Source organism: Tenrec ecaudatus, chromosome 8 (genome assembly GCF_050624435.1).
Source record: "Tenrec ecaudatus isolate mTenEca1 chromosome 8, mTenEca1.hap1, whole genome shotgun sequence".
Lineage (NCBI taxonomy): Eukaryota > Metazoa > Chordata > Mammalia > Afrosoricida > Tenrecidae > Tenrec > Tenrec ecaudatus.
The window spans coordinates 159185801-159204956 of record NC_134537.1 but is presented as its reverse complement, the minus strand read 5'-3'; the positions used below and the strand labels follow the sequence as shown (position 1 = coordinate 159204956).

Genomic DNA, 19156 nt, shown 5'->3' with positions numbered 1-19156 from the left:
GAAAACAATAGTGATCAACAGGGTAGCTAAGGAGGGGCCTCATGTGGATGCTAATCCAGGAACAAGTCCCCAATCCTGACATTTGCAAAGTTCAAGATCTCCACACAGAGACAACCCAACCCCTCCCAACTGTTTCCCACCTTGGCTGACAACTGCAGGGTTGGAAGGGTTTGGGCACAGTGCGCAGAGGGATCAGGGTCCTGGACCCACTCTAGAGTTCAGCCCATCACACGCGTTCATTCACACGCACATACCCCCATCGAGGGCATGGCACTTATTAACACAACTGTACACACTTTTCACAAAGGCACTCCCAGCTTCCCTGTCACTTTTTTTGACAGATGTCCGGCCACGTCCCCTTCTGACCTACAGCAGACATCAGAGGGGCTGTCCTGAACAGTGAGGATAGGCCTTCAAGTGAAAGCAGAGCTAACAGCTGCCTCATTGGTTGAACATCCCTAACCAAAGCAGATGAATTTGGAACTTGATGGCAGCTTCCTGAGCCGCGGGGACCCCGTCTCGACACCCCTCCAGAGGAACTTCAGTCTTAATCATGCTGCCAGCGACTATTCTAAGTTTGTGAGGAACTTCCAAAGGCTTCCGAATCTGATGCTACTTTGTTCATCCACAATTCAACCACTATTCCGTCTTGAGGAGCCCTCATCAGCCAGCCAGCTGTGGATCCTGTGCCAAGACCGGACGTAATTATGCTGGAGAGGCTTTTGGTACCTCTACTCCATGTTAGCCCTTAGAGCTCTTCTAGGGAATTTTCTTTTTTATAATCATTTTATTGCGGGGTTCATACAACTCTTACCTCAATCCATACATCCATCCATTGTGTTAAACATATTTATGGATTTGTTGGACAGATGTACACCATCATTCTCAAAACATTTTCTTTCAGCTTGAGCCCTTGGTATCAGCTCCGCATTTTTCTCCCTCCTTCCCTTATTCTCCCTCCCTCCCAAACCCTTGATAATTTATAAATTATTATTAATTTTTCATATCATACAGTATCTGATGTCTCCATTCCCCTACTTTTCTGTTGTGTGTCCCCCAGCAAGGGGGTTATATGGAGATCATTGTGATCAGTTGCCCCTGTCTCCCCTACCTTCATCTTATCTGCCTGGTTATTACTACTCTCATTATTGGTCCTGAGGTGTTTATCTGTCCTGGATTCCCTGTTTCCCACTGCTATCTGTATCATTGTACATCCTCTGGTCTAGTTGAATTTGTAAGGTAGATTTGGGATCATGATAGTGGGGAAGAAGAATTTTCAAACCCTTAATTTCGTTTATTAAATCTCTTTTTGATTTATGTAGTATGAGTTCTATTTTCTCCCACTGAATCCTGATTCTTGAAATACAATACTTCCTATCCTAAGCCTCCTTCTTTTCATCTATCCATTATGTTAATAAACAGTAGCATCAACCATAGACACAGAATCATCCAAATGGCATGTTTGCTTTCAGGGCTGAACTCTGACTCTGCTCCCTGAAATTAAAATCATCTGCTGCTGGCCTCTAACATGCAAGCAGCCAAGCTATTTCTGGGCCAACTGTAAAGACCTGCTCCCCAATGTTGTGATGATACTTATGTGTTCCCACATCCCCCTTTTCCCTTTCACTTTGAATGAGTCAGGCCTGTTGGTGGGCAAACGAAGTAAAACAAACTTTGACCATGGAAAGAATGTGACAGACTGAGTTAAAGTAGACTTACACTTCGAAGAAGTACTACAAACATGAATCTATTCATATGGAAGTATTTTCTATCTCACTGATTTTCTCTACAGCCATCCTACTATTTTATTTGCGTATTTCAACTTTCCACAGACAGAATCAAGTTCCATGAAGAAAAGTAATATCTTAAACTGCTGTCTTCTGAGCATCTGACAACCATTATGCATTTTGAGTTAATAACAATGCTTCCAATTTCCAAGAGGATTTACCAGTTAGATGTTCCATAAAATCCTTAAAGTATATGTGAGTGTAATTTAAAAGAAAAAAATTAGGGTAATTTGAATATATAATGTTTGTGGTCATCAGCTTCTGACATGACCTCCCATGAGCCGCACCTGCTGCGAGTGAACTCCTGACAATCCCCTTTCTTTAAGAATTGGTTGGGCAGAATGATTTGCTTTGTTTTCATTAAATGCAGCCATGTTTTTCTAATTTCTTTCTAACATTCCAAACATTGTGCTCAATGTAATAGGAAGCATGACCTTACAAGGGCAAAAGAATGAACGTTAGAATAAAATGATTCTCCTACATTGATTTTGTGAACTACTTTTTGTTAAACAGTTTTATTGACATATAATTAATGTATCATGCAATTCAGTATTTAAGTCTATTAAAGATCCTTTTATGTTCATCATCCCAGCCATTTTATAACATTTTCTTCATTCTTCTATCCATTATGAATAGCTCCGTGGTTTCCCCAACTTCCCTGGTCATAACCTTAAGAAGTTATTAATTTAGTTGTTATCTTTACAGATTTTTCTCTCCTGAGTTTCATATAAAAAAAGTCTTTTAAGGAAAAATACAAACAGCAACTACAAAAGAATAAAAAGCAGAAGAATTTCAACCCAAAGATGACAGAATGTAAAAAAAGCTGGAACAAATGGTAACTGGGTTAAAAGGAAAAAGCAAAGAGTAAGATGTTAAATTTTAGCCCAAGAATATCTGCAATGATCCAAATTCCAATACAATGAAGTCAAGACTATTTCGATCCTTGGTAACTCAACCTAAAGAATCCAGTTGTGTGTGTGGGCTTTTTAAATGGATTTTAGGCGTTCACTGTCATCCCCTAGCCTTCTGCATAACAGATGCTAAGAATTTAAGCTCTGATACAATCTCCTCCCTTGATCGTGAATTTTATTGTTAATATGTTTTTGATCAGACTGGTTGGTGTGTTGCTTCTTCTTTGTGGGCTTTGCCGACACCTCCCTTAGCTAGATGCTCATTTTGACACAAACCTTTAAGACTTCAGATGGTATTGTTTCTGGCAGCTAGGCACCATCTGATTTCTTCACTGCACTTGGCTGTGCCACCCGTATTTTCAGCTATATCTTCATGAGGGCAAACACTGAGCAGGACCACATCATAAGAACTAGTTATTCTTAGATGAGGGTTTATGGTTAAATGTGAGCTCAAAAGCCATATGTATATACGTATGTCTTTCTTGTCTAGTTTGGAGACAGCATTATCATTTTACTGGATGTTAGTATAAATTATACCTTAGAGTAAATGCTAATTGTATTAATAATATTAATGGAATTAATTAATTAGTTGGCAATTCTAATGATTCTAATGATAAAATATCATTAATTTTGTCAATGACATATTTAAAATACTGTTGAGAAAAAGAAAGTCTACATGTACAGGTTAGTTTTTTAGACTAAAACGCATGTATTGCTGATTTATACAAATTAGATGCTTAAGAGAATGGGATGCTATATAAACAATGAAGTTTGGAAAGAGGACAGAATTCTCAACACTACTATGCACTTTGGTGGAACTCTGTAATACAATGCAAAGAGAGTATGAAAATACCAAATATATGGGAGTCTTAAATTGCCAGTTTTGGGCACCCTCAGAGTAAGAGATTAGGAATATTGAGGGTGAGTTCTGTGTGGACATGGTGATGGATTATTGAAGCCACCAGAGAAGTTGAATCCCATGAGGCTGGGAGATTTGGGAAGGGTAACTAGTGTCAGTTTAGGGCAAGCAAAGTTGGGTTAAGTTGAAGGCCTATCTGGCCACAGCATCACAGGGGTAACCATTAGGCAGATGTGGGGTTCGATTCAACTTCCTAATTTTTAAGGCAGAGCTCAGATATGCCAACCCCCACCCGCCAGCCTCTACGGTGTCTTTAAGTCTTCAGTCTTACGGGCCCTGGAAGAAGATTTTCCCAACCACAAAGGAGGGATTTTAGGAATATCATCGATTGCATCTTCTGTGAGAGACAAAGAAGTAAACTCAGCCAAGTTCTGATTTCCAGATCCGCAGAAATTGTAAGATTTAAAAAAAAGCGTATTGTTTTAAATCACTAAGCTTTGGGCCAATCTTTTTGGCAATATGTACCTAATAAAGGGTTCATGTATTTTGTCTATATAAAAAGGAATGCACAAGGAAAACTATTTTTAAATATCTGACATGCTAAATGTGATGTATGGATTCACTCTTTGTGGAAACACATGGATTTTCAGCATGGTGTATTGGAAAAAAATTCCTTTTTAAAAAAAAGTAAATCAAAAGATCTTGGTGCAAATTGAGTTTCCCCATTACTGGACCATGTGAGTTCTGACGGAATTTTAAACTGGTTCATGTAAGAACTCTGTGTCTCTGCACTCTAGGAATCACTGTGTGGTGGCAAACGTGAGCATAATTCTTAAATGCGATTTATAAAGCATCAAAAATGACAGAAATAGTAGGTTTTTAATTTGAGATGAGAGGACCCTGAAAGTCCATGTACATTTTTAATGCACAGAATGAAAAGCTACTTTCTGCAGATTCAGTCCATAATTTTAAAAAAATCCACAAAGAACTATATGTCTTCCAAACATTTTAAACTTTTATTTTCCAACCACACTGTTTTGTAGATGGAGAAAACACTTCCGACTCTACAATTCCAGCGCATCGTTACATGTTTTCTTGGCATGTGGAAAGCAACTCTTAAAATTGAAATGACTTGCATCAGAACACGTCGTTTGTTGGTGACAGAGGTAACACAGGTCTTCAAATTTCTATTCTGTTTCTAGCACATCATGAAAATTTTCTTATTATTTAAATTTCTAATCTATTTCTAGCACATCATGAAATTTTTCTTATTATGCTCATCCAAATGATAAAAGACAGACTGCTGTTAGCTGCCATCAACTCAGACCCCAATGCATGGCGACCCCAAACACAACGAATGAAATGCTGTCATTCTCGCCATTGAGGGCTGGATCACTGTCATCCATAAAGTTCACACTGGCTGATTTTCGGAGGGAGTAGATTGCCAGGCTTTTATTCCTCGGTTACTTGGTCGGGAGGTTCTACTGAGACATGCGCAGCAATCGTAGCGGTGTGCACGCATCTATGGGCAGAGGAGTAGTGACCATTCATAGGGTGTGTAGACCAGGAATAGAGTAAGCCTCTGGCAATAGAAAAGCCTACTAATGAAACATCCTACATCCCCACTATTGTCTTCTGACTCTGGCCAATAATTTTACTACCCAACCATACATACTTACTGAATTAGTATTTTGTACCAAAAGGAGTGCCTATGTCTACCACAAAGGCCCTGGAAACACCACGGTGGAACACTTTGTGATCTGCTAAAGGTTTGTCCGTGTGAACCTCTGTGGGGAGCAGATGTGGCCGATTGCTTCTCTACAGATTTCGGGCTGAGAAACCCTATGGGGAGCTCCCATTTGGGGCAATCATGAGGAGTCAAAGATGACTAGACAGCGACAGGCTTGCTTCTGCTTTCTCACCATGTCCAGACAGTCTTCTATGTCCTGAGAGGACAACACAAATTCTAGCAAAGGGGGCAGACAGAGAAAAACAACAGAAACATTAAAATACTATACATATATAAATATATATAACAGGCATGAGGGTGCTTCAAAAATTTTTGAAGTAAAATTGTATTATCTTTCCTTTCCAATTTTCCAAAAACTTTTTTAAAGGCCCATATACCTTTTAAATGGTATTTGGTCATCTGTGTCTTATTCCATGTGACATTGCTCCTCCATTGTGATCAGGGTTACCATTTATCTTCCTGAAACATGACTAAGAAGAGCCTTTTAGCTGTGAGATTGTCCTCAAGTCAAACTTCTTCTCTGATACTGAAGTGGAGAAATCGAGTGGCCAAAGAGAACAAAGGGATGCACTTTTTTAGGAAATGGCATTTAGAAAACCAGGCTTGCTCCAAGAAAATATAAGCGTGTGTTTGAACAGTGACATCAATCCAGCTCAGGTCTATGTGATGACATTTTCTATTTGCAGTGTCTTCTAGGGTTACCATGAGTCATTTGTTCAGATAATAAGTATACCTGAAAAGTAGAGACTAATGTGTTTGTATGGCCTCTTAAATATTCCCAAGAGAATAGTTTTACCAGCTATCTGTACTATTAATAATTGATTTTACCTCTTAATGCATAAAATGCTTTAAAATAATTCTCACTTATTGTCATTGTAGACAAATATAGTTTAACTGAATGTATACGACTGAGTTTCCTAGAGAAACAAAATCTGTGGCACTCATAGATGTGTAAGAAAGGTTTTATTTCGTGAAATATTTTTTTTATTAAGACAGTGGCCCAGTGTGTTAGGTTAGGTTGACTAGAGAGACAAATCCATTGACACTTATAAAAGTATAAGAAAGAGCTTTATTTTAAGAGGTAGTTATCTATCAAGAAAACATCCCAGCCCAGTCCAACTCAAGTCTATAAGTCCAATACTAGGCCATAAGTCCCTCTTCAGACTTACACAGACACAGTGATGCAGAATGCAGGATGACAGGCCAGTGTGTGCAAAATGGTGTGGGTCCAATGTCCATAGCTCTGGCAGCAATCAGGGTCAGCTAGCTGAAAGGTGAAGGCAGAGAGAGAGCGGGGAGGCCACGCCCACAAGAAGTCACCATCAGGCTGTGACCTCATTGACAGGCTAAACTCCACCGCTACACTTTTATATCTCTTCAAGTTGATATGAAATTATGTAACTACCACATCCAGGCTCATCCATGAACTGAGTCAAATTCATGAGTCAGATGGGGGCTGGAGACTCTCAGACTCATGCAGCTGCCAGCGGATGGACAGGAAAGCAAAGTGGGGAGCTTGGTTATCACAGGCCTGTGAGTCTGGAGTCAGATGGAACCAAGGTCAACAGGAACATGGCAGGCGTCAAGGGCTCCCAGTGCAGCAGGCTGCCCGGAAGCCAGATGCAGAATCCAAGGAGCCAGGTAGGCCAAGAACAAGACAGAGACAAGTGCTCAATGCCTCTCTCATAGCAAGCCTGCACCCTGAAGGAAGCATCATAAGTTGGTGGTAGGATTTATAGATTGGACTCCTCTCCTACCTTTACACAGGAGTGTTAGACTGATATAAAACTAACCTCACAACCAATTATACTCATGGAAAAGAATGAAACAAATTTTTTTTAAAAGGTAGATAAATGTACTAAAGTGTCTGTGTGGCAGCAATACAGTTACTTGGATTTTAAATATATAAAGATGATGAGATATACAATTAAAGGAAAAAAATTAAGTATGAAAATAAAAATCAGTTATATGATAGATGCCAGATTAAAAATAATACAAACCAGATTAATTGGTTTAAAAATTTACTGGAAATAATATTCCATTAAAATTTACAGACTAAGCAAATAAAATGAGGACATTTGCTATTTAGTGATGAAATATATTTGGGTACACTACTATAATATTGGAAAATAACAAATTATTATAGAAAACGTAACTTGAAATTAGCTAACAGTTCACAAATGACTTGGAGACAATACCTTTCAACACACAGTGGATACTAAAGAATAGATTGGCAAAAGAAACAGTAATGAGACTGCAGACGATTCATGGATGAAACTCCTGGGGAGAGTATCATGATCAAAAGGATTATAATTGGAACAAATATTAAAATACAATATAATTATTTCACAGCATATAATTGGTATCTTGGTGATACACATAAATTGCACATGTATAAATACATTAAAAAGAACTTTCATATTCTGTTATATTTTGGTATACAACAACTAACTATTCAAAGCAATAGTGCTTGACATGTCTAAGTTAAATATTACAACAAGAATTGTTGTCAATGATACAATTTTCCAAGAGTGACTAAATCTTGGTCAGAATCCAAAGAAAATGAAATAAAATGTTCTTGTGGTGAATTAAATTGTGTTTTCCCAAATACATGAGTTGAAATCCTAACCCCCATAGATAACCTTAGATGGACTCTCCTTTTGCAAGGGGCTGTTCTTTGCTATGTTAATTGGGCATATCCATGTACGGTGTGTCCGAAACCTGATCACGTCTGAGAGAGAAGAAAAACAAATGAGACTCCAAGAAGAACACAAACTGGGGCGGGGGGTGGTGTAGGGGCTGGTAGATGCCAACTAGAGATCACATGGGAACCAAGGAAGTGGGACCTACAATAGCTGAAGGATCTGAGACTAGGCTCTGTCCTTGGATGATAGCTAAAGAAAGCCTTCCCCTGCGGGTGGTTGCCTGAACTTGGACTTGGTGCTCCTGAACTGAGAGAAAATACAAATCTGTACATTAAAGCTGCCCACTTGTGGTGTTTGTATTAGAACAACCATAAAAAACTTTGTTCCTTAAGAAGCATAGTTTAATTCTTGGAAAGCACAATGCACATTATACAATTGTTCAGAGTATAATTTGTATGAAAAATTACTTAAGTTTTATTTTTTAAAGATTGACAATAGGTGTCTCCACCACATTACTGCCCAGCAGGTCATCTCTCACGTTTCACCTTTATTCATTATATAAAGTTGAAATTTTCATTTCCAACCATTGCGATGACAACAACCACCATAAACGCCCCCCATAGTTTATTTTTTTATCTAAATATGATGTAGGAGATATATGACAATCCACCTGAGAACTTCTATCTAACAGGCTCTTGCTAGACATCATTTCCTTCCTTGTATTGGCATCTGTATTTTGTTCACATCTATAGCTCCAGCTTAGAATACTTTCTTCCATTTTAGATCTAGAAATCTCATTGATTATTAGCTATAGCTATTTCAATAACTGCAGTGCAAAAATTCATCACATCAGAAATGAAGCATCCTTGCTTCTTCTTGGCGTTTGATCACCTATTTTTATTTATTTCCTGTTTTAGAATGCAATTTCCCAAACTAACTGCCATGAACATTTTAATTTAATTTATTTTTAGCTTAAAGTCCTTTTCCGTCTCCCAAGCCCATCAATTTGATAAATTCCATTTGAATCACCTTTACTGAAATCTCTCTCATCCTCTTGTTCATTGGTATCGAATTGATTCTATTCTCTGCTTTTCCATAAATACAGTATAGAACTTCTCCATGGGGCATGTGGCTGTGACCTGAGGAAGCAATTTGCCGTACCTCCCTTCTGAGGTGCCTCGCAATGGATTTGAATGACCACACTCACTTTGCTTTTTCCTCTAGTTGTTCCTTGAGTGCTTCATTGTTTCAGCCAACCCAGGACTCTTCCAAAGCTTCTTACTTCCCCCAATTAGCCTTGCTGTTGTGTAAGTTAAAACTGGTATTTTTTATTATTTCAGAAATCAATTTTAAAAAAATCCTCCAAATGTATCTTTCTTCATCTAATTTTGCCTCCTTTCTTCCCAAACAAATCCATGGGTATTTTGTTTATTGTCAGAGTAATATTATTCTAAAACAGCAGTTCTCAACCTGTGTTCTCAACCCAAAGGGGTTGAATGACCCTTTCACAGGAGTTGCCCAATTCATAACAGTAGCAAAATTAGTTATGAAGTAGCAACACAAATAATTTCATGGTTGGGGGCTCACCACAACATGAGGAATTCTATCAAGGGATTGGAGCATTAGGAAGGCTGCGAACCACTGCTCTAAAGAGGAATTTAATATTGATTTATTTCTGTCTTCTTTAGTAAGACATAATGATGTTCACCTGTATTAAAAAGAGAACTACCTGGTCCTAGCCCTTTTTGTACTTGGAGCGTGTGCAGAGGCTGCCTGCTACCTGGGCATCCTCATTCTCATATGTCTACTTCTTGTGTCTGGTTCAACAAATCTGAACTTCACTTACTTTCTACAGAGTCAGAATTAACTCACCAGCTAAAGATTTATTTCTACTTGGTGGTTATGTGATCTCAGTTTGAGTTCCTGAAAATGACACCCTGATACAAGACTTCACTTCAGTGCCTGCCCTTCATGTGGCAGCAATCCTAGGAGACGCTGGTAAGGGACTGAGGGCCTGGCAATGGAATGCAAGGTCCCCCGGTGATGTCGCCACTCTTCCTAACCCAAATTCAATCCAATTGAGGAATTCCGTAGGCAAGAGATCTAGGGTATGTGTACACTGAATCCTGGTGAGATTGCTAATCCCTTGCCACTTTGTGCATGTCTTCTTCCTATGGGCAGAAACAAGGGAGAGTCCTCAGGTAAAGAACTACAGGTGTCACTGTTCTGGGAAGTCAGTCGGATCACTGGGATTTTAAAGCGTGAATGCTGAGGGCCTCATCTGTTCACTAAAGGTTTTTCTTTTGATTTTGCTTCTGTGTTTGTATATCGCCCTTGGGTCGTGTGCCGAGTGTACAGTTTCCCTTCATATGCTGGTTTTGATAGAACATATTCCTAACACAGTTTTACTGTTTTGGTCTCTCAAATCTGGGGTTGTGATCTCACCTGGGTTTACTCCTTTCTTCACAATTTTATAATTGATTCAACAGTCTAGTGAAGGCATAAATAGAAGTGTGCATGTGTGCAAAGGTGGATACATATGGGGGGATACCCCCAAAACGATGCTCTTTTGTTTTTGTTTTATGTGAGCGAGATAGTGCATTTGGAGTTCATTCCACCAGGTCAAGCTGTTAATCAAACTTTCTATCTAGATGTTCTGAAAAGATTGCCTAAGACTGTGTGACAAAAAAAGGCCTCATTTATGGGAGACAGGGACCGGTTTTGCCACCACGACAATGCACCTTCTCACTCAGCCATCTCAGTGCGTTAGTTTTTGGCTAAAAAAGGTATACCTCTCTTGTCCTACACACCTGACTCACCTCACTTCATTTTGTTCAACTTCTTTTTGTTTCTGGGAATCAAGAGGGACATGAAAGGACAGCTATTTGACGACTTAGAAAAGGTTAAAAAAAAGAGGGAGGTGCTGTCAGCCATCCAAACGGATGCTTTTGAAAACTGTTTCCAAGAATGGAATCACAGATTTGACAAATGTATTAAGTGTAATGGAGGGTACTTTGAAGGTGATAAGGTTATTTTGTTAAAAAAATTTAAATACATATCTTTCAGAAAAAAATTCTGGCTTTTTTTTGGGTAACACCTTACATTGTCATGGGTTTATTAGCAATCAAGAGAATAATTATTATCGTTCAAGGTAGGTTTATTGTGCCAACCTGGCCAATAGGAACATATGGGATTAATAAGGTCACTGGTTGATTGGGAGCAAAGAGATAAATGGCTTGGATAAGCCCCACCCCTCTCTTGCTCTCTGGTGATCAGACCAGCTTACAGCTGCTTTAGCTAGTTCTCTGCCTCGATTTGTGAGCTCCACTACCTGTGGGACATATAACCCACTAGAGCTTGAGGTTCCTTTGATACCTGCTTCACCATGCTGCTGGTGTATACATCACTTGAGCTCAAGGCTGTTGGATCCTGTTGGCTTGCATTGATTGAGTTTGATATCCCACTAGGGCCTGCTTTGCTAAGCTCCTGAGCTGCTGACTGTTGGTGATCCACCCTACTCTTTGTTGCCTGTGACCGGACTACTTGCATTGCCTAATTGAAGACTCAGCTATCTGCTTCCTTGACCGGTGGACCCAACAGCCCTTGTGAGTTGAAGGACTTTCAGTATATTAACTGTTTCAATACTCAGTGAGTTGAACTGAATCCTCTGTACTCCTTTGTGGGATAATTAGCTGTTATATTCCATTGTTCAGTACCTATCTATCTAATCATAAGTGTCCTGGTTTTGTTTCTCTGGGGAGCTCTGTCTAACACAATAGGTACTAAGCATGGTTCTAGAGAAACAAGATCATAAATACAGGCTTCTCAAATTGGCTCTCCAGGATGATTAGCCGTGACAGCACTACTAATGCTATCGCTACTCCTAAAGGCACAGACGAGTCTCTTACTCTTACTAGAGTGGGTGGCGTTAATCCATGGTGTGAGGTGGCAAAGCCAGCATTCACAGTATCACCACACATAGATGAAATGCTGGGAGAGAAGAGGCTCTGGGTGACCGTGTGTTTGATATTTTCCAGCAGTTCTGTCAGGATGAGGAGTATGGGGAAGCTGGTTGGCTGGTCCTTACAATAGAAAATGTGATCAAGGAAAGAGATCATCTCTGAACCTCAGAAGCACGTTTCAAGTGCTGACTCACAGACTAGAAGCATCTGCATGTGCTACAAAGGGGAGTCTTCTCTCCTCCAGTAATAGAGCTGACAGTGCCGAAAACCACATCCCGAGTGCCATAATCTGAGCAGCTGCTGAATTACAGCATCAGCTGAATTACAGGACTAGAACTGTGTCTGATATTAAAGTAAGGGCATTAATCAGAAAGAATCAGGACCCTGAAACATGGGATAGGAACATATGGACTAATGATCCAGAGAGAAGGATATTGAGCCCCTAGAGTTGATTAAGCCACCCCAGACAGTATGTCCACCCCCTCCCACCTGAAGGGATTGATCCACTCTCAGTAAAACAACTCACACCTGAGCAGATTAGCCAAACTGTTCAAGCTGAAATGTCAAGTGGGGCTGCATCTGTAGCATAGCCTGAGGGAGATGCCTTACAAGATATTGCTGAGAGCACCCTGGGAACACCTGCACCACCCACTATTTCCTCTAGACCTGTAACTAGAATTAAGTCTCAGAAAGTTCCTAAAGGTGAGGTTCAGATGATGGCTCAGAAAGAAGTTCCCCACACTCCTAAAGATCTGCTTGAGTTTTCGAAGGTGTGTAAACAAAAGCCTGGGGAATATTTCTGGGAATTGTTACTAAGGGTGTGGGATACTGGTGCAAGGAATGTAACATTAGACCAGTCTGAGTTTCTAGATAGGGGCCCTTAAGCATAGATTCTTCTTTCTATGTCTCAATGAGAGAGTTTAATAAAGGATCTAATTCCTTTAGTTGATTCACTGAAAGCATTGGCTGCCAGATAGCCTAGATTAGACCAACTTGGGGTACCTGACCTACCTTGGTACACTGTAGAGGAAGGCATCCAAAAGCTAAGGGAAATTGGTATCTTAGAATGGATCTATCAAAATACTCCCATAGACCCAAAAAGGGGGTGTGCTGATGACATACCCTTCCCACAACCATAAGGAACAAGTTTGTGAAGTGGGCCCCAGCATCTCTGAAGACTCCGGTGATTGCTATTTTATGTGCACCAGGATTAACAGAGGGAACTGCCCTAAGTGAACTCCAACATTTGCCTACCATGGGGCTGATTGAGCCCCGTGGTGGTAGCGGGCAGGTGTCAGCGCCAATCAACAGAGACAGGGTGGGCGTGGTTACGGTAAGGGACAGCAAGATTTCTGCAGTAATCAAAGCAAGCTGTCTCATGTGGACTTATGGCACTGGCTAGCATGGTCTCCCCCTTGGAGTGAAATAACATGGGGAATCTACATATTTACATGATCAATACAGGTGGAAGAGCCCTCTGTACTCCTGTGTAGACTAATTAGCTGTTATATTCCCTCCTGCTGCATGTATCTCTATCGTTATCTTTATCTCTATATCTCTGTCTATCTAGAAGTGTCCGTGGTTTGTTTCTCTAGAGAACCCTGTCTAACACAATTATATTCAGAAGTATCCAGGAAGCTACAAGAAGAACAGAATATTTTCAGTGATCCTAGGAGATTTCAAAATAAAAAGGAAAAGCTTTATCAAAGGTAAACTGGTAGCTTCTGTTTTTCATTAAAATGATGAGCAGTGCCAATAGGACTCATATAAAATTGTATGAGAAAGTGGGGCAGTCAGAAGCACCCAATGGCCGGCCAGCAGGATCAAAGGGGCCCTGAAGCCATGGCTGCACTGAATCTCCTACAGATTGTGTTGGGAATAATGAAAAAAATGACAAAGCACTTACCAAGTCCCGTGCATTTACCTAACAAAGATATCACATAGCTCAGATGTCCAAAACACACTAAGAAAATTGTTGGCATGGAATTGACCTTTGCAAGTGCACATGACTACTGGTTATTTTTCACCAGGCACAAAGCTATGTTGTCCAAAAACAATCAAAGATGAAACTTATTCATGAAAAAGGGGGATTTTGCCTTACAGAAATGCAGTATGTAGCACTTTCAATTACCACGTGTCTGATTAGCCAGCTGTTTTATCTTTTTAAAAAAATTAAAGTTTTTTTGTATACAATAGGCATGACATTTACCTTTTCTATTTCATTGAAAAGCATGTTATAGAAGAGAGAAGTGAGTATCCAAAGAAAGGAAGTATGCAGCGATGCATCATATATCATTACCAATCACTTTTTGAAAAGCTCATATTGATGTATAGACACAGAAGAGATGCCATCCTGAAAAGTCAGGGACCAGTCTAACTTCCAGTAAAGAGCGATTGCTTCAAGACATAGAGGAAAGAAACTAATCATCTTGACATCTTGCCAAGGGGTGTGGTAAGGGGCACCTGCTTGAGTCTCGGGACATACCCTGGAGCTGAGGGAAAGAAGTCTTCATAAACAGAGTGTGAGGTTAAACTTTACATTGAACCAAACTGGTTACAGATGGTGGTTTGCAGAGAAGTCTGAAAGAAGTATTCGGCAGATGGCTGAAAAGTCTCCTGGCAGACATACAGATTCAGAGGAGGACAGTGTTTTCTTGAGAAGCACCAGAAGTTACTTTGCAAGATGATTTATAATTTTTGTATTAAACTTGGTGAAGAGATAACTAATTAGCCCCATTTCCCCTCAATCAAAGAGGGGAGTGGGAAAGCTTAAAAACATTTTTAAAAAACATCACCTTTCATATTTGAAATTCTTTGTTTAGTATCTTCAGAGTAGCAGCAGATTTATTTTTCAGGATTTCATTGATACATATTAAGTGGTCTCACATTATTAATGGATTTATTTTTATGATGTGATTTATTCATCATCTGTGGCTTCATCATAGATGGGAAGAAACAAAATGGGAAGCAATGTAAAATATTATAGGAAATGACAAATGAAAACAAACAAGATGACACAAAATTTAGGCAGGAAGTTTAAAGAGAATTTAGGAGAGAGATTTTCATGAAGAAACTAGGAGAATAGAGTTGGTTCAATCAGAGAGCACTTTCCCCCCAAACTTCCTGGGAGTTGAATTGAAAAGAGAGCCCACGAAAAAGATAAGATCTACACCAAAGAACAAAAACCATCATTATGTGATCACCTTCCCCACATAAACGCTGAAGATGAATGTGTACATAAAAAAGTGTGGTGAAGAGGGCTGATGGTGCCCAGCTATCGAGAGGTATAGCGTCTGGGGTCATAAAAGCTTTAAGGTAAACAAGTGTCCATCTAGCCCAGAAGCAACAAAGCCCGCATGGAAGCAGCACACCAACATGCGTTAGTCCAAGGGGACCAGGTTTCAAGCACCAAAGGCGGGGGGTGGGTGTGGATCATATCACCATGAATGAGGGGAGTGCGTGATGGGGAGCCAATGCCCATCTGTAGACAGCTGGACATCCCTTGCAGAGGGGTAGTGGAGAGGAGATGAGTCACTCACGGTTCAGTGTCGCAACAATGAAACTTACAACCTTCCTCTAGTTTTTAAACGCTTCCTCACCCCAACTATCATGATCCCAATTCTACCTTGAAAACCTGGTTAGACCAGAGGATGCACAGCGGTACAGATGGGAACTGGAAACACAGGAAATCCAGGACAGATGAACCCCTCAGGACCAGTGGTGAGAGTGGTGATACCGGGAGGGAAAGCGGGGAAGAAAGGGGGAACCGATCACAAGGATCTCCATATAACCTCCTCTCTGGGGGATGGACAACAGAAAGGTGGGTGAAGGGAGACGCCAGGCAGTGTAAGATAAGATAAAATAATAATTTATAAATTATTAAGGGTTCATGAGGAGGGAGGGAAGGGGTGGGAAAGGAAAATGTGAAGCTGATTCCAGGAACCCAAGCAGAAAGCGAATGTTGAGAATGATGAGAGCAATGAATGTATTAAGTGTGCTTTACACAATTGATGTATGTATGGATGGTGATAAGAGTTGTATGAGCCTCAATTAAAAATCAACAACCATGTTTTAGACTTAAAAAAGAACAAATCGATAATTAAAATACACTTCAGTTAAATAAAAAGATAAAATCTATGGCAATTTAGTCAGCGATTCTAAAAACCAATTTCTTTTTATTAAAAGGGAGGTAATAGCTCTCTTTTGCATGCTGTGGTATGAGTATAAAATGAGAAGGCACGTGAACATTGGCACCTGGCATGAGAAATGCTAAATACGCAAGAGCTAGTAGCCCCTTGTTTCTTCTCCTTTCTGCTGCTTCTCTGCAGTCTCCTTTTCCTCCCGTAACCTCTTCCTCCCTTCCATCCCTTCATTTCTCCCTCTCTCTTCTTTCCCATACTACTGTTCTCCGTAATAACACACATGAGTTCTTTGTATCATCTACGAGAGATATTCAATGCGAGGTGTCATCAAGTTGATTTTTGACGCATGGTCGCGGCCCCTGTCGTGCCCTATAACATTGGGCTGTAAGCTGCACCACAGCAGAGAGATTTCCACAGTTTCCGCTGCAGACCCACGAGGTAGGTTGCGGCCAAATCATCACATGCCCCTTTTAATTACTATTATTAGAAAGCCAAGAGACTATAGTTCTGAGAATTAAAATCCCTCTTGACCAAATCTTGGAAATTTAAAATCCTTTTGATTGTGGTAAAAATATCCAGGGAGAAATGTCTGAGGATCTCAAACATTTACTAATTACCCTTGAGTGAGACGGCAGGATCGATCTTCAGTTCCACACACCTGTTGTTGCTATTGTGCTCAGGCACCGCCCAGTCAGTTTCATCTCAGAGTGACCGGAAGTACAACAGAACGAAGTGCCGCCGTGTCCTGCATCCTCCTGGCCGTCGTCCTTATGTCTGACCCCATTGTTGCAGCTCCTGTGCCAAGCCATCCTGCTAAGGATCGTCCTCGTTTTTGCTGCCCCTGAGTTTTACCAAGCATGACGTCCCTTCCCAGGGACATGTCTTTCTTGGTCACATAGCCAAAGTCATGAGGCAAAGTCTGGCCATCCTTACCACTAAGGAGCATTCTGGTTGAATTTCTCCCAAGACAATTTGTTTTTTAGTTTTTTTGAGATTTTTTTTGACAGTCTATGGTACCTTCAGTATTCTTCACTAATACCATAATTCAAGTGTATTAGCTCTACTTCTCTTTCTTAGCCAGTGTCGGACTTTCACCTGGATCGCTCTTTTCATATATTTTCACATGTAGAGACCTTTTCACAGATATAAGCCTTTTAATTTCAATCCATGAATTTAATTGATGGTGTAAGGTTCCACTGTTAGAAGCCTGAAACTTCTTTAAAATATTGTTACTAGGTTGGTTTTGCAACACGAGTGACTAAAATCCCATTGCCATCCCTCTTTCCCCGTTTGTTCATGAAGATTACCCAAGGTGTGGGTGGAGGGGTAATGCCACTCCTGCCTGTGTAGTTCACCTGAGAGTAGCTCGTTCTCCTGTGAACATGGCATTTGGTTAGGATTTCTAACCCTGGCTGCTGAAACTAACCTGTCCCAAGACAGGAATTACGGGAGAATTTTCTGTAGGCAAGTGAAATCAACATGTTGGTTCTATGATCCAGGCTCTGATTTTTTCTAGAATTTCCATCAGGATCACCTACTAGACTGTCTGCATGTGCAAAGAGCTTAGCAAAATTACGAAAAGTGAGACAATTTTACATGGGAAGTTTTTATGATTCAGGTTTGGAGTTGTAATTGCCTAGCATTTAGGCACACACATACATGTGAGAGTTGGGGTAATTATATCTCCTAGGTGGTTATCCAGGAATAAAAGACAATTTTCATCATAGTGAATGATGGGGGGAGTGCAGAGTGGAGACCCAAAGCCCATCTGTAGGCCACTGGACATCCCCTTACAGAAGGGTTTCGGGGAGGAGATGAGCCAGTCAGGGAGCGATGTAGCAACGATGAGACATACAACTTTCCTCTAGTTCCTAAATGCTTCCTCCTCCCCCACTATCATGATCCCAATTCTACCTTACAAATCTGGCAAGATGAGAGGATGTACACTGGTACAGATAGGACCTGGAAACACAGGTAATCCAGGGCAGATGATCCCTTCAGGACCAGTGGTGTGGGTGGCAATACTGGGAGGGGTAGAGGGAGGGTGCGTTGGAAAGATAGAAGCGATTACAAAGATCTACATGTGACCTCCTCCGTGGGGGACGGACAACAGAAAAGTGGGTGTAGGGAGATATTGGACTGTGCAAGATATGAAAAAATAATAATTTATAAATTATCAAGGGTTCATGAGGGAGGGGGGGAGCAAGGAGGGAGGAGAAAAAATGAGGAGCTGATGCCAAGGGCTTAGGTGGAGAGCAAATGTTTTGAGAATGATGAGGGCAATGAATGTACAAATGTGCTTTACACAATTGATGCATGTGTTGATTGTAATAAGAGTTGTAAGAGCCCCTAATGAAACTATTAAAACAAACAAAAAAGCCAAAAATAAATAAATAAAACCTTTACTCAAAAAAAAAAAGAAAAGAAAATTGCCATCACATATAAGTTCCATGGCATTATAAGGAAAAAAATATTATTCCCTAACTTAAGGAAGGCAACCCAAAGTTAAACACATTCACTGTACTCAGATGAAAAACCAGGATCTCTGTAAGATAATCAATTCTATTCATTGGGTCTGTATACAGCGCCTCTTAGTTTAGCGATTCACAGAACCCCAGGAGGTCAGGTTACCCATCTTTCACCACCAACACACGCAGTATGCAAGATGAGAAAGGAAACCTGATAAAAGCAATATATACCACATTTGTCAAAAATTAAATAACTAAAAAGTTTAATCTTTTGAAGTATTAAATCTTATAAGGTTTTATAAGAATGTATAAGATTTTGTAAGATTTACTATAGTCAATCTGATGGTTGAACATGATAAGGGGATAGGAAGAAAGTAAAAGTAAGTAGAGGAAAGATCTAGGAGTCAAAAACATTTTAAGGTATATGTAAGCATGTATATATGTAAATATATTAATATATAGTGATAAGGATATAGGTATATGTACATATATTTATTATGTTAAGTATCACGGTAGCAGGTGAACATTGGGTCTGTACTTAAGTCCTCCCTCAAGACAAAGAACATTTTGTTCTAATAATCTGGTGTTCTGTGATACTCACCTTCCTGCCATGATCGCTGAAGTCTTAATGG

At 40.1% G+C, this 19156-nt stretch overlaps 1 long non-coding RNA gene across 9 annotated transcripts in view; it reads left to right on the top strand.

Annotated features, from left to right (window-relative positions):
* The window catches only part of LOC142455321 (uncharacterized), a 151512-nt gene that overhangs the window by 40525 nt on the left and 91831 nt on the right, over positions 1-19156 (top strand). For all 9 annotated transcript variants that reach the window (XR_012785766.1, XR_012785770.1, XR_012785773.1 and 6 more), the window contains 2 exons: positions 4601-4723; positions 11420-11557. This is a non-coding gene — a long non-coding RNA (uncharacterized LOC142455321). The remainder of the gene's footprint in view (positions 1-4600; positions 4724-11419; positions 11558-19156) is intronic.